The sequence below is a fragment of the Lynx canadensis genome, chromosome D1, assembly GCF_007474595.2.
Source record: "Lynx canadensis isolate LIC74 chromosome D1, mLynCan4.pri.v2, whole genome shotgun sequence".
Lineage (NCBI taxonomy): Eukaryota > Metazoa > Chordata > Mammalia > Carnivora > Felidae > Lynx > Lynx canadensis.
Window position 1 is genome coordinate 84,743,538 of NC_044312.2, and position 26,399 is coordinate 84,769,936.

The 26,399-nt window shown below is 38.1% G+C and overlaps 1 pseudogene; it reads left to right on the forward strand.

Moving 5' to 3' along the window:
• The first annotated feature begins 23,827 nt into the window (after positions 1 to 23,827).
• LOC115524968 lies at positions 23,828 to 25,942 on the forward strand (annotated as a pseudogene).
• Positions 25,943 to 26,399: the final 457 nt, after the last annotated feature.

Here is a 26,399-nt window from a genome sequence, read left to right on the forward strand (position 1 = left end):
CCCTCTCTCTCTCTCTCTCTGCCCCTCCCTGGCATACACTGTCTCTCTCTCAAAAATAAATAAACATTAAAAATAAATAAAAAATAGAATTACCATATGATCCAGTAAAAAATGAAAATGAAAACACTAACTGAAAAGATATATGCACCCCTACCTTTATTTCAGCATTATTTGCAGTAGTCACAATATGGAAGCAACCTAAATGCCCATCGATAGATGAATGGATACAGATATAGTACTTATACATACAATGGAATATTATTCAGCCATAAAAAGAATAAAATCTTGCCATTTTCAACAACATGGTTGGACCTAGGGGGTATTATGCTATGTGAAATAAGTTGGAGAAAGACAAATACCACAGGATTTCACTTAAATGTGAAATCTAAAAAACAAAGGAAACAAATAAAACAAAACAGACTCACAGAGACAGGGAACAATCAGGTGGTTGCCAGAAGGGACAGAATAGAATAACTAAGACATGGCAATGCAATGTACAGCACAGGGAATACAGTTAGTAACATTGTACCAATTTTGTATGGTGACAGACGGTAGGAAGATTTATAGTGGCGATCACTTTTGTAACACATATAATGTTGAATCACTATGTGCTGTACACCTGAAACAAATGTAGTATTGGATATCAACTATATTTCAAAAACAAAAAAACAAAAACTCAATTACCTTGAATATGGATTAAAAAAAAAAAAGGACTCCCATTTCAAATATGAGGTAAACAGTGCTAAGAGAGGTTGTATATCAAAAGCTAGTAAATGAAGAATTTAAAATTCAAATCTGGCCTAGGGGCACCTGGGTGGCTCAGTCAGTTAAGCCTGTGACTCTTGCCTCAGGTCACGATCTCAAAGTTTGTGGCATCTCTAGCACCAGGTGAGGCTCTACACTGACAGTGTGGAGCCTCCTTGGGATTCTCTCTCCCCTTCTCTCTTTGCACCCCCCCCCCGGTTGTGCTCTCTGTCTCTCTCAAAATAAATAAACATTAATAAAAATAAAATGAAATTCAAATCTGGCCTAATTCTAGGGCCTAGTTTTCATATTCTACACTTAGAGGACAGAAAATTATTATAATTTTGTTATTGTTAATGTTATTAAGGCGGTTCTGTGATTATAGTTGAGATCTTTACTCTTACATCTTCTATCAGCAAGGCAGTCTAAGTTGTCACACATAGAATGAATACTGCTTGTCAAGGAACTGTAGGTTCCAACACCCAGAAAGGACCACAAAGGCAGCCAGATTCCCCAGTCAGTGGGCTCTTTAATGAAGCATCCGCAGTTTTATTTCCCAAAAGGTCCACTACAAACACCTGTTTTATCAATTATCAGGAAGCACATACTCTGGAATATGAAGCAAGACAGGTAGTTATGCAGGGGTCTGAGAGATAATCAAATGTCTGTGTTAATAGGAGACTATCATGCTTGCCTCTGGCTTTCCTACCAACACATTTTTTCTTAGTCAAACAGCATGAATGGAACAGTCTTTTATGTTGATACTTCTTTTAATTTATAGCCTCCCTTAAGTTCAAGGTGGTTTACAGAGAGGCTTGTTGTAGTTGTATTCTTTAGCCACAGCCAGGCACATGGGGCTAAGAATTGATTACCACTACCACCACCCCATTCTAGAGAAAAAGTAGGCATAGTCCATGGGCCAATCTAGGTCCCTGAATACATATTTCAATAAATTTGAGTTTAAACATTTTTGTATGATAACTCATAATTGCCCAGAAGTGACAGTTACATGGGTAGATGTTAGATAGCCAGGGAAGGGACCAAAAGAAGTCTTTAACAACATCTTTTATTATTTGCATATTATGTTATTATTAAAAACTCTAAGCCTTGTGAAAATAACAGGAGTTCCAAAGGAGTCACAAATGCTAATAATGCAAAAGACACAAAAAAAACCAAAATGAATCACAACTGCACCTGACTTTCAGAACACTCCTCATTCTGACCTCCCCTGACTCTACTCCCATATCAGCTAATAATATTTTCTCAACAGCAAAAACAGTTCTTTTGCCAGGCTATCTTCATATTATTGTAGCAAGTGAATTGATATCAGGAAATCTCTATCTCAGTAGCTATATGAAAGAGAAAAAAATCACCATGAACTCAAGAATAGAGAACACAAATTTATGTATATTTGAATATGCAGCCCAGATTATACCCTAACACACAGTTCCTGTTTTCTTTCTCTGCCCTTCCCTTCTTCCCATTCCTTTCCTCACTTCTTTCTCTTTTCCTTCTTTCCTCTCCTTTTCTCTTTCTGTCTCTCATTATCCTGTTCCTTCTTCTATCCTTGTGTTGTCCTTCTTTTTTCCTTCTTTTTATCTTTCCCTGCTTTTGTCATTCAACAAACATCTGAGTGTCTACTATATGGCAGGCACTATGCTTAACACTAGCTATAAGAGAAAACAAGAGGGTAACACCCTGCCCTTTCCAAGCTTGTAATCTAGCAGGTGGGGCTCACTGCATATTGATGAATTAAATAAACATTTCCTTCACTTTATGTCTCTTTGTATTTCTAAACAGAATAGATAGAAAAAGGATCAGTGCTAAATGGCTCTAAAGAAGAATACTTCTTGTGCAGTGGCCATCAATTATAAAGTGCTACAGGGCCAGGCAGGTTAAAAAACAAAATTTGAGTTAAGTAGCTCATTCCCCAAAACAAAAGAGGGAGGGAATATGGAAAACTGGAAGCATACAGCCCGTCTAAATTGGGCAAGTGCTATTCAGCTCTCACCGATTGTTTTCATGCAGCAATGTAGCCCTGTACTACTAAATCTCTTACATTTTCAAGAGAAAGTATAAATCTCAATTGTAGTATAATTGCCTCATTTTAAAAACACCATGTGGCCCAAGCAGGAAATATCTGAAAACTACATGTAGCCAGTGAACTGCCAGTTTGTGGTCGTTCTTCAAATTTTTTACTACTCTCAGCTTGTCTTGGCAGGGAAGTCTTCCTATCAGATACACAGCAAAAGCCACCCTAATAACCCAAATATTACTCATGGCCTTTTAGAGCCCAAGACTGTGGCTTGTATTGGTCTATACAACTTGTAGATGTTTACAGCAAAAACATTGCCCCCCTCCCAAAAATGTATAAAATTATATTCTTTTAAGTTTTCTCTTAGGTCTAGTGGGGAAGGTCAAGTGTTGAGAATGCCAGGGGTAGTCAGCAGGACTGACTTCTATGGTTACATTGGAGTCATCATTGAAAGGCTTAGAATTCTTTCCAACCAGTCTAATCCACATTGTATCACGACCATCTGGGTCTCCTTTTCAGCCTTTTCATTTGCTTGAGGGTAGTGAATACCTTGGTGATGACTTCATTTGCCAAATTAAATGGAAGCTTGACCAAGCTTCTCGGTCACATCTTAAGAACATACAGTATCTTTAATAGTTTATACCTGTGGTTATCAAACCATTCTTCCAGGTCCATATTTCAGCTAAATATGTGGGTCACAAAAATGTTCCAGCTATTCTCTGGAGCAGCATTTTCTGAAACACATTTTATGGAATTCTAACCCAAAATGCTCTTTGGAAAAAAAGAAAGGGGAGGGCAATCCATATTCATATATTTTTAGGAAATACAGCAACATGTACTACACACACACACACACACACACACACACACAATTTTTTTGGAAATTTCTCAATAAAATTGGTATATTCAAAGGTCTAAGATATATCAGAATAGAAACTTGGTGAATTTCAATTCAATATTTTCCAAGTTTATACAACCAAAGAATACTTTCTTCTGTAATCTCAATTCACATATGTAAACAAAATGCTTTAGATATTGTTGACTAAAACTAACAATATAGTTTCCCCCCATAACCCCCAAATCAAGTCATATTAATGAAAATAATATACATTTTATGTCAAAATATACTTTGAACAGCTTTTTGTTTCTGTATTTTCTCTATTGAACTTTCTCCATCTTAAGACATAGTCTAGTGTAGGACCTGAGCAATTTATCATCAAACCAACTTATACAGCACTTCACATATTACATAGTATTTTCACAAATATTTCTTCATTTAACCCTTGTGACAAACCTTCCAGGCAAATATTTCCCTGTGCTTTGTTTGCTAATCTCAAAAAGGGTAAAGACAAATGACTTGTCCAAAGTCATCAACTGATGTGAGATTGCAATTCTATTGGCTCCTGAGACACAGATTCTTGAAAACTCTCCTTCAACTCTGTCATTCCTGATGGCTCAGTGTTTCTATAAGAAATAACAAACAAGCAAGAGTATTTCTCTTCCAAAATTGTGGATGACCTTGTGGTCATAAGCAGTCTATGTCGATAGTGATGATAATTAAAGGGATGAGTTAGAAAAGAGGCCCATCAGAAATTTGTGGTAAGTGCAAATTAGAAATACAAAAGCAACATAGGTCACTGTAGAACTCCTTGACTCATTTGTGAAGAGCCAAGCCATCTATCAGTTCAAATATCTGTACATGGAAGTTACTGTGATGGGCAGGTTACGAAGAAGAATAAGATATATTCCCTATTTTCAAATAATTATAAGAAAAGCAACCAAAAGCTTTAAGACTAGGTGCATGACCAACTTCCAAAAGAAGAATTCAAAGGATAGAAAAACCAAGGCACCTCAAGCAAGGAAGCTGAGAACAGAGAAAAAGTCCCTGCATTTCAAACCTGGAGATGATCTTACTAGTGATTCTTGGAGAGAGCAGATCGCTGTGGATGTAGCTCACAAAGCATTAATATATAAGTGGTTATACCTGAAAACATGCACCTCCAGTCAAACCTAAGTTTAGAATTTGTTCCCAGAGATCACAGAGCTCTCAATGAACTTCATGAACAAAACACTGCCTTGTGCTGAAAAATGCTTTCATACATTATTCTTTTCAACCCTGTAGAGAACAGCTAAATGCTATATTTTACCACACGCATGTATGAGTTTATCTCTGCCTCTTTCGAGTAGGAAATGAAGGATGCTCTCCAATGCTTCATCTTTACCCTAAGGCTTCCTGTAGCTGATCATAAAGAGCATTTGCACAGCCTGGCTCTGTATGTTAACCAGGCCAGCCTGAAGGGAAGTCCCACAGATCCTTAGCACCGATATTCTCTATCTGGCCTGACAGCTGGAACAGTGTACAGCTCTGATGCACTGGGACCAGGAAGCTCCAAGGGCAGCCTTGAGGGATCCAGGGAAGGCTGTGAATCTAGTACTCTCTACACTTGTTCTGTCTTTGATCCAGTACTCTGCACTGCTGGCCTTAGATGTCCTCACCAAGGGAAATAGCAAAAATAGCAGCAACAGACTGTGTTTTCCATACACTAGACATGGCTTAAATGTCTTACTATTACATCTGGGTATATGACTATTCACCCAACCCCCATAAACTATTCATGGGCTCCCCGAAATTCTCTATCTCCTAGTCCCTTCCTACTCACCCCTTGAGGTCCTCGTCCTCCTCCTCCTCCTCCTCCTCCTCAACCTCCTCATCTTCGTCCTCCTCCTCCTTCTAAAATTAAACTAGTCCTTTTGTTTTGGGAAGTTTTCTTGACAATTGCATCCCACAAACTTTCTCAGTTTCACAGTACCATGACTATTTTCCAAATATTTCATGATCTTTGCCTTCCCATTAAAACCCAAGCTCCCTGAAAAAAATGGGATAGCCACATACTCAATGGCTTATATGACAAGCACTATACCAAGTTCTTATAACTACTTTATGTAACTGAAATTATTCTGTTTTGTAGGCGAAGAAACTAATGCTCAGAGGTTCCCTAAGTTACACATCAAGAAAATTATAAGGCCAGAACTTGATGCTAACTCTGTCTGGCCATGAATCCTTTGCTTCACCACAATGCCCCTCTGTCTTTCACATTGGATGTTACAGACCACATTATATGCTAAGGCTTTTTGTTTCTCAGGGATAGATATAGTATCCCACTCTGCAAAGGTTAGAGAGTAAAAATACTTTGTCAACCAGGAAAATGAAGTATCATCTGTTGAACCATGAAGGAGAAACTGCAGCAAATAAAAAATTTCTGGAGAATAAAGCCATCTAACAAAAATGTCTGATCAAGAAGGGCAAGGGTTGTACATGTTAATGAAATCAAGGACTATATAAAAAGTGAGCTCTTCTTTGTTCTATGCCACCTCCTCAGCATCAGAGAGTATCAAAGTGACATAGCGTATTTCAGGTGCATCAGACTTAAAACTCATGGCTTGCTAAAACATCTCTACTATTCCTAGACCTTGGAGCCATCTTGATTTCTCTGGATTCTCATCTTGATTTCTTGGAGCCATCTTGACTTCATTTCTACTTTCTCTGACTTTGTATTGTCTACTACATTCCAGATACTGTCAAGCAAAGGGGATGCTGTGTAGTCTTTGTCCTTAAAGAGTACATTAACAGGGGAGATATTTTAGGAACATTTGCAGTAGAATAGGGCCAGTATATCAGATATATAATAAAGAACACTGATGACACAAAGGAGGGAGTATTCAACTCTGCTTAAGTGAGTCAAAAAAGGCATTTGATAGAGTTACCTGAGTTGAGCTTTAAAGAATCAAAGGACCACCAGAAGTTTCTAAGAATATTCAAGACAAGAACAATATTACAAAGATACCATAGCATGAAAAATGAGGGCATTTCTTTCATCTATAAGAGACATGAAGTAGGATGCTAGGGAATGTGACAAAGAGGTTAAAAGAGTGATGCTGGCTTCCATAAGGCTCCTAGGAAACACTTAACCTTACTTGAAAAAATTAATTGAAGAACTAAAAAGAGGTTTGCTTGCTACTATAACATACTTTTCAGGAAGACTATATATTGAAAAGGTTCATGTAGAAACACAGATTACTCAATTAGATGTGCTTAAGAGAGAGGCCAGCCTCAGATGTTCTTGAAACACAGGAGTAAGTATATATTTGGGCAAGAGAATATGAAGAATAGAAGGAACTAAAGATGCTACCACCCTGTGATATGAACATGACTCTACAGGGTTAGGAAGAGAAACTGAACCTTGAGTTTGCAATTGCTGGCTACAGGTCCAACCAAGCAGCTGAACATCTCACATTCTTTCATTAATTCAATAAATATTCATTGAGCTCCCACCATGAGCCAGGCCCTGTTTAAATGCTGGGAATAAAGTGAACAGAACGATCTCCTTGCTTCATAGGGCACTCATTCTAGTGGAAAGAGACAAAACAATATTCAGAGAAGCAAGTATATCAGAAGATAACAAGTGCTATGAAGAAAATAAAGCAGGTTAAGGAGGAGAGGACATGTAGGAGTGGGAGGAAGAGGGAACACCATTTTATATTGAATGCTCAGAAAAGGCACGTCTAATAAGGTGATGTTTGCAAGAATACCTGATGGAAGAAAGGGAATGAACTGTGAGGCTGTATGGAAGAAAAGCATCATATTGGTGTTAAGGAATCAGTTAGGAGGCTCCTTGCGACCCAAGGGGATGGGTGGAGATGGAGAAAATGATAAAGGTAAGATCGAGAGGTAACAGGAAAGCACAGGTAGGATCACAAAAGCAGGGTGACTAGATACCTGGAAGTTTACATTCATGGCTGTTGTCTGGACAGAATTACTAATAGCACCTTCTTTTTGCCCCCAAATAGTTCCACTTTGGATAATAAATTATAGTATCACCCTACTTAATAGACTTTAAGAGCTTCGGATTTGACTCTTATTAAAATGGGAAGACCATAAAAGACTTTAAGCAGAGGTATAATGTGACCTAATGTACCTTTAATAGAATCGCACGAGGATAGATACAAGAGTAAAGCAAGGAGACCGGGTGGGGGTGGGGAGCTATTGAAATACCCTGGAAAGAGAGGAGATGGCTTGAAGCAGGGTGTTAGTGGTAAAGACAGTAAGGAATAGCACATTCTGGTTATATTTTATTTTGCCAAGTGAACTGATAGGATTTGCTGATGGACTACATGTAGGATATGAAATAATGAGAGAAACTCAACTATGTTCTGAGTGTCTCTGTGTTTTTGGTGCTTATGTCTGGCCTCTTTGCCTCAGGAAACAGATTTGTTTGATTTTTGGTATTTAAGTATTTTCAAATTTATAGAAAAATTGCAAGGTTAGTACAAAGAGCATCTATAAATCCTTCACCCTTTTTCCCTGAGAATGGCTCCAAGGTTTGGGGCCTGAGTACTTGGAAGTAAGAAATCTATTTCTTTTGCTGAAGTGGATAGTCCTTAATACCTAGAGGAAAGTCTTCCCAAGTTTTAAAGTTCACATAAAAAAAGCAAGCAATACTTTTTGATTCCCTTGTTCCACACCTAAGAATTTATCTTAAACACAGAATGGTTTAATACAAGTGAAACATACATTTGTGAGAATACCAACAGCATTATCTATAAGAGGAGAAAATGTAAATGATGGAAATGTTAACCCTTGGAAAGAGTTTATAAATCAGGGCATAGTAACAAAAAAAAGAAAGCAGGGCTTCAAAACTAAAATTATATAGAAATATGGACAATTATATATGTGTGTGTGTATGCATGTGTATATTTGATAGGTTAAAATAGCATATTACAGAGTAAAATATATATTAATTTCAGTCTTATAAAAACATCTATGCATGATAACTAATATAAAAAAGCAAAATATTCACTGTATTAATATGGTATATTGGTGTGTTACCTACCTAATTTTTAGAAAAAAAATGCTGCCAATTCTTGTTTTATTCTTTTCAATAACAACAGAAAGAGGAAGTGTTTGACTCAAGAACCACTGATTCTTTCTTTAAAATGTCTCTTGGGGCACCTGGGTGGCTCAGTTGGTTAAGCCTGCAACTTCGGCTCAGGTCATGATCTCATGGCTTGTGGGTTCAAGCCCCACATCAGGCTCTGTGCTGACAATTCAATGCCGGAAGCCTGCTTCAGATTCTGTGTCTCCTTCTCTCTCTGCTCCTCCCCAACTCACGCTCTGTGTCTCTCTCAAAAATGAATAAACAGTTTAAAAATAAATAAAAATAAAATAAATAAAAATAAAATAAAATAAAATAAAATAAAATAAAATAAAATAAAATTAAATTAAATTAAATTAAATTAAATTAAAATATCTCTTACACATTCAACCAGGCACACATTCGTTCCCATTCCATTATGCCAGCCCCTGGACTATGATAAAGCCACCTACTAAGTCTGTTGCTTCTACTTGTGTGACTACCTGCCCACAATCTTTTCACAGCACACCAGCCAAACTAATTTTTTAAAATGTATGTCCGATTCTGTCTCCACTCCTGTTTTAACTCCTCCTACTCCTTAGCAGGTCAAGAACAGCAGTTCTCTGGCTGCCCCGGACACCATTTCAGGTGAATTCATGAGGTCAAAACTATTTTCATACTAGCAGTAAGATGTTATTTGCCTTTTTCGCACTTGTTTTCTCATGAATATACCAACTGAATGCATAGGACAGAAGAATCCAGCTGCCTTCTATGAAGCCTGGCATCAAAGAGACTTGCAATTCTACACCCACCTGTAATAGTTCCCTATTTCCTATCACAACAAATTCAGAATGTTTGGCACAATCTGACTCACTCTTCTTGTCCAACTACATTTCCTCCTACTCCTCACACATAGCTGTTCCTCTATTCAGGTCAGCACCTTCAATCTCCCTGAAACAGCTATTCTCATTGCTGTGTATACACTTTAGTTCCTAACATACTCTTCCCCAAGAGTTCCCCTTTAGTTCCCCTCCTCTTACCCAAAATGTACTCATCCTTTAAAACCCGGCTCATGGCATCTCTTACGTTGGGCCACACAGGGTACTCCAAGCATTACTAATGTCCCTTCACTCTGTGCCATACACCTTGGCACGAGGATTGGAACTCAGTTTCATCTCATGCACTAACTCCAATCATTTGTTAGGGTTTAGCTGAAAAGTGGTGTTGAGAAAGATTCTGAGCCTCAGAGGGGAAAAGAGTGCCATGATTGAGTACCTGCCAGTAGACACAGGAAGTAGAAGTTACGTAGAACTTACTAATGGGTTTCTGGCCATCGGTTCCATATAACCTCTGTGTGTGGCTCATATATGCCATTTCTATCACTCACTCCTGTCTTAGTAAAGAAATATGGAGTAACTTGAAGATAGAAAAAGCTCTGATTAGCTCCTTCAGCCCCCCTCCTAACTTCAAGTCAGATCCCAGCAGAACCTTCTGACCTGGCTTTATCCAGCTGCTTTTCAGCTCTCTACCCCCTGACGAAGAGAGAAACAGATCTAGGTACCAGGTGCTGGTTGTCTCATTTTTCTTTATCGTCAAGGCTGCACTGCAGAAATCCTGCTTCCAACTCTCTTAGCAATTTTAATTGCCCTTTTTATCTTGCCCATTAAAAATGTCCACTTTTTAATTTATTTTTTAATTTTTTTAGTTTATTTATTTTGAGAGAGAGCTAGTGAGCATGGGGGAGGGGCAGAGAGAGAGAGAGGGAAAGAGAGACTCTCAAGCAGGCTCTACACTGTTAGTGCAGAGCCTGACACAGGGCTCGAACTCATAAACTGTGAAATCATGACCTGAGCCAAAACCAAGAGTCAGAAGTTCAACCGAATGAGCCACCCAGATGCCCCACAAATGTTCATTTTTGTCTACTCATTACCAAAATTATCTAAATGGTACATTTCCTAAGACTAGAGTGCATCTCTAAGCTCTGCCTCCAACACTTTGTACCCAGTATGGAACTGAGGTCAAAGCAGGAGCTTAGTCTGGGTGAATGAAAAAGAGGGGAAGCATGCTACTATCTTATGATTTTGAAGCTTATGGAGTATGTTGGCAAGACACAAAGGAGAGCACAGTGATGCTAGGATATCCCATGATCCACAGTTAGTTCCACTTGCCATGTTTACAAACACTCTTCTCTCCTCACTTTTAATGAGATGCCATCCAGATTTCTAATAGCAACAATCACTTTAGTATGAAGATTTCATTAGAGGTAAAAGCAAGAAAAATAAATATTTGTCAAGGGACAAAATATCGGGAAAAGTTCTATATACTATCAGTGGACAGTGCAGTTAAAGCTGAAGCTCAGTATCAACCTACTTGTTCTTTGCTTTTATCAAGAACAATGGAATATTTTGGTTTAACTACTATAACTTAGTTCTGTGATGCTAGGCACTCACTTATCCTTTTTGGATTCCAGTTCCCTCATCTGTAAATGCAAGGAGTGGAGGGAATGATGCATTTACTATTTTTTCCAGCTTTAAAGACTATGATCCATCATCAAATTGATATTTTAAGTATTGAATCTGCAAAATGAAATTAATTTGATCAATATTTAATACAGAGAGTGTTCTGTGATAAAGGACCTGCTTGGATTTTAAACATTGGAGGAAGCATTTGGCTCTTTCAGAGTATGTACTTTAATCAGCCTACCTACACTTTTGGAAAACAGTTTATAATTGGAGAAGTGGGGAGATTAGATTTGATCACATTCCCAACTGCCACTCAGTATATTCTTTGCCAGCGCAGAGTGGCTTTCTTACAATTTTACTGTATCCTTGTTCCAAATGCAATTTCAAAACCAGCAAAGTCAGAGCTGCCACTGCAGTTGGAGATTTTCTTTATCAAATTACTTAACCTTAAATGTCCCTCTGAGTCCTTCATTTGCTTGTGCCATTACCCTTACTTTCTGCCTCTGCCTCCTTCAACTGCTTGTAATCAAACCAGCCTGTGTGACTGCCCCATTTTCTGTCTTAATATTTCTCCATGTGATAGCTTTTCCTAAGCACTCAGGACGCATGACCTCTCCCTACTGCAACAGGCTACCTCCCTTAATGAAATAAAACTGGGAGGCTCCAGCTTTCACTTTGGAAAGATAAGCCATTCTTATTACACTCTTGAATGCATCCCATCTTCGTCCTCTGGCAGTTTCTTCTGCCTGAAACAACTGTTCCCCCAACTTTTGGCATAGCTAGATTATTCTCATCCTTCACATTTCAACCCACATATTACTATCTTCACAAGGCCTTTGCTGATCTCCACCCCTCCAACAACTGCCATCTTCCAGTATCTCCTTGGATGCTTCCAAAATAACTTTAATAATTATATCAAGCTTGAAATTACTTTCTTCAATCTCTATAATCTACCCTAGTATATAGCTGTAGGAGGTCAGGGACTGTGTTCATCTTGTTCACCAGCTCATCAGCACCCTGAGAATCTAGAACTATGCCAGGAATGGTCTAGAATGAGTGGAAGGCAGGAAGGAGAGAAAGAGCATAGAAGAGTTAGAAAATGAGTGGGCCTGGCTCTGTCTTAGGCTATTACCCTCCCCTCGAGTTCTCTGGCTTTGATCCCTACTGTTTCCACCACTATGGTGCTCTTAGCAATGGGAGACAGAATGGTATTCTGTGGCAAGACCTAGGTTTACATTCAAGTTCAGCTATTTAATAACTCAAGGATTTGAGCAAGCTACCTAGCCTGGCTGACCATGATTACCTAGAATATACTCTGCAAGGTTACTGTGAGGATAAAATGAGATCATACCTAAAAAAGTACATGATGGTTGCTCAATAAATATTAATTACTTTCTATCTCCACTCTCTCGCAGCCCCCACCCCAAGTGTGCCACTGTTCCTTTAACACTTTGGCTCAAGTGTGGACAAAAAACATCTTCTCTTGGTTCTGCTTAGCACATCTGAGACAGACTGGCACTTTACTAATTGCTAAGGAAAAACAAAAAACAAAAATAATTAAATCTAGAGAGAAGCAACAATAAGGCAGTTTGACTTCTCCAGAATATATAGTTACTTGTTTTTCAGACTCAAAGTCCCCACTGTATTCTGAGTGGGATCTTAAAGAGAAGGAGAATCGTATGGAACAAACTCTTTTCTTTTATTCATCCACTCATCCATTCATTCATTCACTCAGTAAATATTGCTTGTGTCCTAATTAGCGGGAAACTGGTGTTGACCACCTAGCCTGCAGTCTACACAGCATTATAGACAAAGGGAAAAGACCTTGTCCCAGACAGAGAAAAAGAATAGCATGCACTAATAGGAATACAAAGAAATGAAGGTAAAATTGTTGTCCTCAGGGTAGGAAGGTAGAGTTGCTAGATTTTAAGGGGGAGGGGTGCAATCAGGATATCTAGTGTGATTTGAAAAATAGCCCATCGTATTTCTGCAATTTTTTTGAAAAAAGTTGAGATCAGGTACTTAGAATGTTCTGACAAAGTCAACATGGAATGCAAGTTAAAATCACTAAATACAGAATATGTGCTATTTATACAGGATGCCTAGCAAGCCAATCCTAAGGGAAGGGGCCCATGATTAAAAGCCAAGTTCTATTAATAAGGCCAAGACAATTAACATGAGCCTTGAGAGAAGCTTGGATCAAGGGAGGAGATTTCAACCATTGGCAGATAAGCCATATGTGGCGGTCACCAGGAGCAGGCTGGACAAAGGACTGGAGGATGGTGACTACAGAGAGTGGTACCAGGTTTCAGACGTGGAGGTGGCAGGGTAAAAACAGAACACTGGCAGGCTGGGAAGGAAGGAAAATCTGTAAGACCAAAAAGGAGTTCAGGGAGCAGCTTGGTTACTCCCTGCAAAGGGGTGGTGCTCAAAATATTTAGGAGCTGGCAAGCAAACATGGGAGCAAGCAAAATGGGTGTAGTCCTGGAGGCCCTTTGCCAAGCCAGGCATTAACTCTTCAGCTGCTGGGCCATGGGAGGTCCAGGAGGTCCTAGAGAGGGTCCACGGTGGCCAGGGTACCTATGGGGGAGGGGTTGTTCAGGGAGCTAAGGGCGGAAGTATCTGCCCTGGAGAAAAAGTGTTTCAGTATTTTAAGACCTAGTATGGCTGTTTCACTGTGAACCAGAGAAGATCAGGCCTCCCTCAGTCAGTTCTCAGAAGGAACAATGTGCCCACAAGGGTCAGGAATAGGCTCTGGCACTTATTCTCACCCCTGCTGGTTGCAGCCTGGTCCTCCTAACTATTAAACATCTGTAGAAGATGGCTGAGCTAACTTAGTGACAAGCATCTAGTATCTGCTGGAGCTACAGGTGAAGCTAGGGGCCAGACCAAGCACACATCACACCTATATCACTTCTCTCACACCTTCTCCATTTGGTGAGGACGAAATCAATGTTTCCTAGACTGGAAGCTCCAGGAAGAAAGAGATCAAGATAAGTAAACACAACTGTAATATATAGGTAAATATGGGAAATAACATCAGAACAGAAGGGTTCAAACAGTACTGAAGGTCATTTGTTTATTCCACATACATTCCCTTTCAGCACTTACTATGTTACAGGCAATGTGCTTTGCCCTGGGTTAATAATAATTAAAAATATCTTACTTAAAAAATAGTTATAAAATAGACATAGACATTTTTAATCATATTCAAAATGTTGATTATAAAAATATGTTTTAGTATATATATATAAACACACACACACACACACACACACACACACATATATATATATATATATATACATATAATGTATATAAAACCAAATACTTTATAAGATTCCAAAGTGAACCATATTCATTTTCTTTGGGAAGTACTTTATATTGCCTTGCTTGGCAATAAAAAGAGGAGACATGATAGTCATCTATCTGCAGTTATGTAAGTATAATCTTTCCTAGGAGCAGGAAGACAGACAAAATTAATTCCCTTTGATTACTGTGATGTTGAATCTGACTTGTTCTCTGTATAAGAATGAGAATTCCATGGCATAGTACTTAAATGAGTAAAGCCTTGCTACCTGTTTTTTATATTTAGCTTGCCACACTCTAGATTTGTACATAGGTACAATTTTCTGGGTATGGAAGGTATTTACTGGGAGTCTGGCCACCAAAACAAGCCACCATATAAGTCTTCACCTCAAATTAGGAATAAAACATGTATGGACAAAAATTCAGTCAGCCAAATAAATTAACTTCAAGGAAATCATTTATCTGAGTAGGTATTAAAATGTTTATTTATTGTCTGTACATTTAGACATATGCTTTTCTTGGACAGTAACAATGTCTATTTCTTTTATTTTTTAATGTTTCTTTATTCTTTGAGAAAGAGAGAGACAGAGCACAAGCAGAGGAAAGGCAGAGAGAGAGGGAGACACAGAATCTAAAGGAGGCTCCAGGCTCTGAGCTGTCAGCACAGAGCCCAAGGCAGGCTCCAACTCACGAATCACTAGATCATGACCTGAGCTGAAGCCAGATGCTTAACTGACTGAGCCACCCAGGTGCCCCACGATGTCTATTTCTTTAACAGATTATGTCAAAAAGGGAAACCACATAACTTACGATTCAAATGAGGACAGTCTGGAGAGTGAAAGGGAAACTTTTATTAATTATGCCAGGATGACAACAACAAGAACAATAAAGTAAATGAGAGCTTGCATTCACTGAGTGCTTCTTTTCTACGATTCTATGCTGTGCATTTGACACATGGGTCTTTACTTAATATTCAAAAATTCTCTGTGAAGGATATTATTATACCCATTTTACAGATTAGCTAGCTGAGATTTTAGACAGTTTAACTAACTTGCCCCCAAAATGCACTGCTGATAAGTGGCAGAATCAGGAGTTGAATCCATCTGACTCTAAAAACCTTACCTTAAAGGAACCTACTTTTGGGGCTCCTGAGTGGCTCAGTTGGTTAAGCTTCTGACTTCAGCTCAGGTCATGATCTCGTGGTTCATGAGTTCGAGCCCTGTGTTAGGCTCTGTGCTGACAGCTCAGAGTCTGAAGCCTGCTTCACATTCTCTCTCTGCCCCTTGTCCAGTCTCTCTCTCTCTCTCTCTCTCTCTCTCTCTCTCTCTCTCTCTCTCCCTCTCTCTCTCTCTCTCAAAGATAAATAAACATTAAAAAAAAGGAACCCACTCTCTAACAAAGAGGAAAAACTCATAAACAGTAACAGTGCAAAGCAATAAGGGCTCTGATAGAGGGAAATGCAAGGTACATAGGAACCCAAAGGTGAGCCCTGGTCCAGTCCGGGGATATCAAGAACAGCTTCTCAATACATCCAAAGAAAGTGGCATTTATGCTGGGACTTACTTCCAAATGATTCTCAAATCATTCCAAAATAACTATCAGCAACTACATACACACACCAATTTCCTTAAATATACCAAAGGCAAAGCACCTAAGAAATGGTTATATCACTGGAGAATTTCAACAAATTGCCAACAAGACAGGGTAACAGGAAAAATGAAAATCTCAGTGAACAACTTAAAAGTGTAATGGGGTGCATGGTAAGTGTCCCAATTATTATTATATATCCTGTCACAGTGATCGATGCTACAGAATATTATTCTGCTGGAATACTATCTGTCTTGTCAAAAAGACAAGTTGTAGCTGCCATAAGGTAGCAGCAGTGTGCTACCTGACCTGGCATCCTAAAAGAAAGGGAGTATATGCTAATTCCTTGCAACAATACAAATGTTATAAGCTACTGAGAAATAAAGTTACTAAGTGAAGGGCTCACCTTATAGTGCTATTCTTGGATTCAGACTTTTTCCTATCCACCGCCAGAGGACAGCCTTAAAAACAGTGTAAGTGGTGAAAGTGGCTGATTGCTGTCTATAAGTGCCTGGTAAGGAGACAACAGGACGGAGCAGAGTGAGCACCAGCAGAAGTCTCCCTTCTCAGAGACCTCACTTCTCTTCCTAGCTCTCCTGTTTCAAAGCAGTGTGATCTTGGGCAAGTTCCATAACCTCTGGATCTGTTCCTCCTCTGTAAAAAAGAGTTCAGTACCAGGATTTCATCAACTTTGACATTCTTTCCATCACCAAACCATGAGCGACTCACCAGGTCAAATTCAGCATTAGTATTAGAACAGCCATTCACCTAAGAAAGAAACTAGAAAAAAAACTCTCGGTTCTGTGCCTGAGATGGTCCACTCAAGGTTATCATACTCTTTATGAGACTATGTTTAATGAAAAAGCATTAGCTTTCCATACTTTTCTCACAAGCCATAAAAGACTTGCCAAGGCAAAGTGACATCTTTTCTGATTTTTTACTAGGCTCCACATCCTTTTCAATATTAAATGAAATTATGTGACTAACATGCGCACCAAAGGGATCAGGGATTTAATAAATGGCTAAACATAAATATTACTTCTTCCTGCTTTCTCTAAGGATCTTGGGCGTCTAATATTCAATTTTTTTGTTGGACTTATTCTAAATAGAAATTCTCTAATCCCTGATTGAAATTATAACTGGAGATACATGGAAATTGTTCCAGATCAGATTATCTCAATTCAGTTAAAGAGAATTTCCTTAAATATACCAAAGGCAGAGCACCTAAGGAATGATTACACCATTGGAGAATTTCAGCAAACTGCTCACAAGACAACTCTGTTGATGAGTCTCAGAGGCTGGCCAACTTTATCTCCTACAAGACCCAAATAAATAGTGCTCTACATCCCTGCCTGAGCCCTCAAAATGTTGAGAAATAGAACCAAGAGTATATCAGAAGGAATCCCACATATCCCCCTTATTCCTAATAGAAATTAAACTGGACATAGAGTGTTGTGAAAAGCAATGTTGGCCTACTAACTCCACCCCAAAATAAGGTGAACACCTACTGAGACAGAGGCTGACCTTCTTCTAGAAAAGAAAAGGAAGATGTGAGACATGTTCTCTGTACGTAAGTCTGTCTCAGAGAAAGAAAGGCAGAGAAAGGCCAAGCAAACCCTCATTTCTTTCCATGTTTACAATCAGGTAAAACCCTCCATCACTGTAAGGGTGGAGCAGTAAAGACTTTGAGATATGCTAGGATAGCTTCTAAGGACTATCCCTCCATCCAAAAACCAGGAATGAAAAGGCAGGGGGAGTGGCATTCTTCACATTCATGAAAGACAGTCTATCCAGAAAATCGTGGAAAAAATAAATGAACAAACTAAAAACCAGTTTCAGTTACACTAATGAGAAGCAGGTCCAGGCAACTGAAACTCTAACCTGACCACACAGAAGTAGTCAAGATAATCAGATCTCTCTTTCAAACTCTCTGAATTTCTAAATGTATCCCCTTTACATCCTAAGAGAAGAGACGCTCAGGTTAAAGTCTGACCATTTTCAGAAGGCAAGATGGGACTAATTTGCTATGGCCAGTGAAATGGAGGGAGTTGTATTAAGGGAAATGATGTCCTCTGGGATGATCACTCAGCTGAAAAATTACTTGACCAAATGCAAGCAGAGTGATAGTTCCACTGCCCAGAAGGGTACCAGCTGCTAATTACAATGGCTCTCTGGAGAAGTGCTTCCAACAGTATTTCTGAGTTATTAGTTGATTAGTTTTCAGTCAAATCGATAAAGCCTTCAAGGTTAACTATCTACATGATATTTCTCTACAATTATAATGCACAAAAAAGTGTTTATTATCAACTTTCTCTTGCTTTGGCTTAATTATTTAAGCACTTGGAATTCAGTAGTTATCTTCCTGCCCCTCTAGAAAACAACCTGAGAGGGAAACTGGCAAAAATTTCACAGAGGCCAGATCTATTTCTAATTGACAAGAGAATCAAATGAAAAATAAACCCATTTCTCAATTATATTCAGGAGCTCAACATATTCAATCAATCAATAAACAGCATAAAACAGTATGACACACCATGTATTAAGTGCTTACTACATGTCAAGTTTGAGCTAAGTGCATTGCCAACGCTTTATCATTTAATCTTTACAATTTCCCTGCAAGTAAATCACCATTATCCCCATTTTCACATGTGAAAACATGTTACATCAGTAAGAGAAAAAGACAGAATTCAAATTCAGTCTATAAGTGCTGTGGGTTGAATTGTGTCCCCCCAAAATTCATACATTGAAGTCTGACCCCTTGTGCATCAAAATGTGACCTTATTTGGTAATGGAGTCATTGGAGATATAATTAGTGAAGTTAAGATGACAGCATAGTGGAGTAGGGGGCATCCCTAATCAGATATGACTAATATCCTTATAAAAAGGAGGATTTGGACACAGACATGCACACAGGAAGAATGCTACATGACGGTGAAAGCAGGGATCATGGTGATAGTCTACAAACCAAGGAACTCCAAAGATTGCTGGAAAACTGCCAGAAACTACGGGGAAAAGCATGGGATAGATTCTTGCTCATAGTTCTCAGAAGGAACCAACTCATTGACACCTTGATTTTGGACTTCTAGCCTCCAGAACTGTCAGACAATACATTTCTGTTGTTTAAGTTGTTCAGTTTGTGGTATTTTGTTATGGCAGCCCTAGCAAACTAATATAGTTGGGTTCCAAAAATCTGTGCCTTTCTGTTGGGTCATGCAGCCCAGGTGGGCAGTTTCTTGCTGCTCTTATGCCACACATCTAGTTAGACATCTTTACTGGAGTTTGGACTGAGATACAGAGATATCTCTGAACATATGTCTAGTGGCTTGTTTCCCTGAAATCTCACGTTCCTCTGGCATGACTACCTCCCCATCCATTTTAGTGTTTCTGAGAAATTCATATTGTCTCACTCTTTGAGTGAAAAGCCATGTGTTATTCATTCATTCACTAAACAAAACAACCAAAATGTACTGAGTGTCTTCTTTGTTCCTACTGGCTTCTCATGGAGTTCACAGTATAGCAGAGGAGCAAGACATTAAGAAAATTATTACATCTAGAATTATGACAATATATGACAAATGCTCATCTTAGACCCTATTAAAATTGAGATTGATCTCTGTTCTAAGCCTTACTTTGATTCTTTTTAAAATAAATAATAACATATTTTAGAACACCAAGAGTCAGAAGCCAAAGAATAATTGAATTGTTTACTTTGTACTCAAGGCAATGATAAGTAATATTTGGAATTATCTGTACATTTTTCTCAAATTTAATGAAAACTATAAACTTGTACATCCAAGAAACTCACGTGGAAATCAGTGATAAAAATAAAATCTTAAAAGCAGTCAGAGGACACAAAACACATTACAGAGAGGGGGAAGAATTCTCATCAGAAACAATGCAAACAAAGAATATGAAGTGCTAAAACAAAACAGCCAACCAACAAACTTACATAGGATTCTATAACCAGCAAAGATATCCTTCAAACATTAAACTGGATTAGGATATTTTTAGTAAAGTTAAGATTGGTAGAATGTACTGTCAGAAAATGTGCATGACAAAGAATTTTAAAGGATGTTCATTAGACAGAAGGAAAATATATGAGATCTGTTGAAGAGGTAATATGGGTAAGTATAAAAGACTTTTTCTCATTTTCTAAGTTTTTAAAAAAATATAATTGACTATTTAAGAACACATTGAGGGATTAGGAAGATGTCAAAGGAAAATAAAGGACAATTGCACAAAGGATGAAGGTGGAAAAAATTGAAGTGTAATGTTATAAGATACTTTCATTACGTGTGAAGTGGAATAATATTATTTGAGGTAAAGATATGCATTTTAAACTTGAGAGTGAGTAAATAAGTAAATAAATAAAGCTGATAAGCCAATAGTGGAGATAAAATAAATACTAAAAATTAATTCAAAAGAAGACAAGAAAAATAGGAAAATGAAGAATAGATGAGACAAATAACAATATGATTAAAATAAACCCAAGAGTATACAAATTATGTTAAATGTTAAGATTACGAGCACCACAATGAAAAGGCAAAGATCACCTGATCAGATTATTTTTTAAAAAGGAAGAGTCAACTATATGCTACCCGAATGAAATGCCCTTTCAACATTAAGGCACAGGATGGAAAATGATATATCTTGCAAACACTAATCACATAGTTGGAGTGACCATATTAATACCAGAGGAAGTAGAGCTCAGGAGAAGGAACACTACCAGGCATAAAGAGGAACTTTTCATAAAATGAAATGGTCAATTCATAAAAAATATGGAAAAATCTGGGGCACCTGGGTGGCTCAGTCAATTAAGAGTCTGACTTCAGCTCAGGTCATGATCTCACAGCTGGTGAGTTCAAGTCCCACACTGGGCTCTATGCTGACAGCTCAGAGCCTGGAGTCTGCTTTGGATTCTGTGTCTCCCTCTTTCTCTGCCCCTTCCCTGTTCATGTGCTGTCTCTCTCTGTCTCAAAAATAAATAAACATTAAAAAAAAAAGGAAAAATCTAAAATGTGCCATGCACTTAATAACAGAGTTTCAAAATACAGGAACAAAAACTGATCAATTTAAAAGCTAAATAGATAAAACTATAGTAGGAAATTTCAACATTCCTCTCAATAATCAATAGAACAAGTGGACAGAAAATAAGAACACATATGAAGAGTCAAACAACACTATCAAGTCAATAAACAGTGTTCTGTAGAACACTCCACCCCAAAACTGCAGCATGCACATTCTTTACAAATACATACAAATGTTTTCAAAATAATTCATAGGCTGGGCTATAAAATATATCTCAAGGGCGCCTGGGTGGCGCAGTCGGTTAAGCGTCCGACTTCAGCCAGGTCACGATCTCGCGGTCCGGGAGTTCGAGCCCCGCGTCGGGCTCTGGGCTGATGGCTCGGAGCCTGGAGCCTGTTTCCGATTCTGTGTCTCCCTCTCTCTCTGCTCCTCCCCCGTTCATGCTCTGTCTCTCTCTGTCCCAAAAATAAATAAACGTTGAAAAAAAAATAAATAAATAAAATATATCTCAAAAAATTTTAAATAGAAATTATATAAAGTATGTTTTCTAAACACAATGAATTAATCAATAAATCATCAGAAAAAAATCTTAAAAAATCACCTAAATTTAGAAATTCAGCAACATGATTTTAAATGACCCATGGATCAAAGGATAAAACAAGAGAGGAGAATTATAAAATACTTTTAACTGAATGATAACGAGAATTCAACATGAATTAAGATTTGGAGATGAATCTAAAGCAACACTTAAAAAGGGAATTTTGTAGTTTTAAATGCTTATGTTATCAAAGTAAGTAGGTGTAAAAGAAATTATCTAAGCTTCCACCTTAAGAACGTGGAAAAAAGAAGAGTAAATTAAACCCAGTATAATTGAATTTTAAAAAGGTATAAAATTATAATAGTGTATTTAGTAATATATGTCCATATATGTCCACTTCTAGTGGTATATTAAATACTTGCAGTTTCACTTTCATTTAACTCACATTTATCATGTGTTAAATGATATGCACAGCCTTTGCCAAAGGCTAAGAAAATATGCACGAATAAGTATCAACCCCTGCCTTTAAATACATTATTTGAAGACACGCACACACTCCACAGAGACAGACAAGGAAACAATTCACAACAGGAGTATGGCTAGATGCCAAGGCAGTCAGAGAAGAGGATGATAAAAGTTCTCCTTTACCTCATTCCTTTGCTTCAGTTAGAGTTACAGGTAGAACAGCACCTGATATGGGTCATAAAGAATGAAGAATTTGTGCACACTGTTCCTTCTCATTAGATTTGGCACCAGGGGCGCCTGGGTGGCTCAGCTGGTTAAGCATCCGACTTTGGCTCAGGTCATTATCTCACAGTCTGTGAGTTCCAGCCCTGCGTCAGGCTCTGTGCCAACAGCTCAGAGCCTGGAGCCTGATTCAGAGCCTGTGTCTCCCTCTCTCTCTCTCTGCCCCTCCCCCACTCGCACCTGTCTCTCTCTCAAAAATAAAATAAAAACATAAAAAAAAATTTAAAAAAAAAAGAAGATTTGGGTCCATAGTAGATTTGAGGAGAAAAGGATCAACAGCACATTTTGGGAATTAAAAATAGAATAGTGATGTTGCTAAATTGGTGAGTGGGATTTGGGGATTAGGCAGACCATTGGGGACAGGAGTCTAAGGAAGGAGTTAAAAGGCCAGTGATGGAGGTCATATAATTTCAATATACTTTTCAGAAATGTATTATTTATTTCTCTGACCCACCATTCTCATCATAGCCAAAACCAAAACTTGGAGATTCTGAATTCATGAAATTAAAGATGCCAAAGAAAAATCTATAGTCATGTATAAACCAACAAAATAAAGGAGTAGATATGCTATTATATTGAATTTAGTTCTGAAAAAGTAATCTATTTTAGCATTCTTTTCCCTAATGTATTGTTTAGACAGTTTTAACAATATTTGATCATTCTATCTATTGAAATACTTCTTCAATTTAAGCGCTAGTCAAGCCCTGGAACATTTTAATACCCAAGAAATTGACCACGTTAGTAGGTACACATGCTATTGTATAAATGGTAGACTTGAGATTTGCCTCTGTCTATGGCATTCCTCATCCAAGACAACAGACTACAGGTTTCTGCTCCTGTAGTTATCAATTGGGGACAGTTATTTTTTAAGTTATTGATTCTCAGGATCTAAAAAACAAATTGAGACTCTCAGGAAAGAACTTTTTATTACTGTCTTGTAGGAAGTCCAGACATGCCAGTTTAATTTCTCAAAATTTATGTATCTATTACAAACAGGAATAGCAACTAACTAATTTTATAGACCTATTAACTTGACCTTTGAAATATTTTCCTACTAATCAAATGTGAACAAAATTATATGCCCTTATTTAGTTAATTCAAAAATCAAAAAATGAATTCTCAGGCACAAAATTTTCTTTATTAAAATCAAAATGGTCATTAAAACTGAGACTGAAGGGGCCATTTAACAATGACAATTGCCTGGTTCCAGGCAATCATTTTCATTTTAAGATAATCCCCTGAAGCATTTTAATCCCTAAAAAAAAAAAAAATACACCTCCACTTAAAGAATTTTATGAGGAGTTCTCATCTGTAACATGTTTCTCTTTTGTCAAAATATGCTTGTTAAAACTGAATGTGACTGTGGAGCTTGGGGAGCAGGTTTATTTCCATTCATTCTGACTGGGTCAAAGTTCATGACGGTGAAAATACCTTGAGTTTCTAATTGTTTGCTTCCTAGTCCAGGATGAAGTCAGTCCAGTTTTGCTTTCTCTTCTATTGCTGGAGAGCAATCTGCTGCATGAGCTATGAGCTGACGAACGTCACCATCACAGTGGAGAAAGGAATACCCCTTCTGCATAAGCACCAATGCCACTTGGTGTGTGGGCTACTGCTACACCTGGGCAGGAATTCACTCCTGCTGGAAGTGAGGGTACTGAGGATCTGTACAAGGCAGGCTTCATTAATTCCCAATTTATCAATATTTTGTCTCTCCTCAACAATAGCCATGAATCGCTTAGCCAACTTCTCTGCATTGTGATTAAGGTTAATTACCATGATATCATTTCAATGTCTAGGTTTGGATTTAATTTGGGTAAAACAAATTTGGGACAGCTCATATTGATGTAAATGAATGCTTCAGTAATGCGCCAATTCTGCATTTTAAAAGAGTATTTTTCTGCTAGCTTTACCTATTGAGAGATAAACATGGGCATGAATACATATCTATATTTGATCATGGAATATGATCAATACTCTCAAACAGCCAAATGCAATAATAAAAGGGATACCTTTGTAACAGGTATAGTACCAAAATGCCTTTAAAGCCAAATAAAAACACAAGCAGCCAATTAGAAGATTCATTTTATTGGTCTACCTTTAACACAAATGCCAGCAAGCAGCCTGAAAACAATCAATCCCTGTAGATTAGAACCAAAAGGAATCAGCAAACCTAATCCCTTTATGCTGGTGAGGAAATCAAGGCATAAGGGCATTAGACCATTTGTCTACATTCTCTACAGCTTCTTCACAATTGGCCAGTTTTCAGTGAACATGTTTCTTCTTTGCCATTTTTCTGTTGCATCTGGCTATGCAGGGATTCAACAAACTGAAATTTAAGGTGGCTGCATTTTAATGAATATACTTTATGTGATAGTAAAAATTTGATCAATGAAATTTAACTCACTGCACTTTAGGTGGGATAGAGACCTTGTGGCCAGCCTGGGAAAGGAATTAACCAGCAACCTCTTCTCTCCCTTAAAGCCAATTATTTTCTCATTGGGCAAGTAGAAGAGTGAAACATACTTGGCTTGAGTTAAATGTATTGATATTGAAACTATGTCATTTACTTTTGGATTAAGAACCATGCAAATACAAAGAATTTAAGGCAGTGGCAAGGAAAAACTTAAAAAGTAATAGAAGGTCCAAAATCCAATATGAGACTTCACTCATATTTCAGGCAAGCATGAATAATTCAGCGTATGACTCTTATTCCTCTTTTAAATATACATAGAAAAGAGTGATGGAAATATCTTTATAAGCAATTAAACTGAAGTGTTATATGTTTTTATCTGTCATTAACATAGCTTCAGATTACTAAGTACAAAAAGAAAAATCTTTATATTCCAAAGTCATATTTCTTTATTCCTTTATCTCTACATGCTTTTATGCCATACAAATTTAAAGTTTTATAGAACTTTACAAATATTAAACATGTGGGTATTATCATGGTAGGGAGGAAGGAAACAGTCATATTTTCTATAACATTTCCAGGACAGTTTAGAAAAGTGGTATAACATGCATTTTTAAAAATAAGGTCATGCTTCCTGTGCTTAAGGATCCTACAACCTGGTCTTCAGAGGACAAATATTAGAATAAGCAGTATTAAATCCCTCTTTTTTTGAGAGAGAGAGAGAGAGAGAGAGAGAATCCCAAGCAGGCTCCACACTCAGTGTGGAGGCAGATGCAGGGCTTAGTCCCATGACCCTGGGATCATGACCTGAGCCAAAATCAAGAGTTAAATGCTCAACTGACTGAGTTACCCAGGCACCCCAAAATCCCTGTCTCATTTTGACTAAGCCAAAAGGAAACTTCCAGAATTATAATCTAACTCTCTCCTTCCTAAACTCCTCAGGCTCTAGTGTACAAAAACCCAGGCAGGCCCAACATTCAGAAAATATGTACCTCCAAGGAGCTGATGTATGACATGGTTAGAGTGCCTAGCTGTGCTCGCCATGTACACGCCCTGTGTATGTACCCAGTAGCCACTGCATATCACTGTGGCAAGTGAGACACCAACACTGACTACACCGTGTGAAACCTGGGGCCCAACTACTGCTCCTTCAGTGAAATGAAAGAATAAAGAGCAGTAGACATTTGGGACAGCCTACCCTTGTCCTAAAGGACCAAGATATCCCAAACTCTGTGTACGTCCATGTGCCCAGGCTAAAAAACCACTGCAGGCCAAGGGATCATCAGGCCCCTGATCCCTGTTGTCCAGGCAGAGGAGGAGCTCCAGGATTGGAGAGTGCCTGGCACCACTCATCCCTGTATTCTTAGGTGTGGGCTCAGTCAGTTTCATTCCACTTGAATTCCGGGGCTTTAAGTTGTTTCCCATATTCAACGGATTTAGAGGTCCCTAGAGAAACTCTATGATTTTATAAATGAGAAAACCTAGACTTGGAAGAAAGAGCTCTCAAGATGACTGGGTAGGAAAACTAAATCTCGTATGAGATGTACAGCGTGCAAGGGCAGGGCCAGTATTGTTTTAGTGTCCTAAAGCCAGTACCTAACCATTTAAATATTAAGGGGAGAGTCAG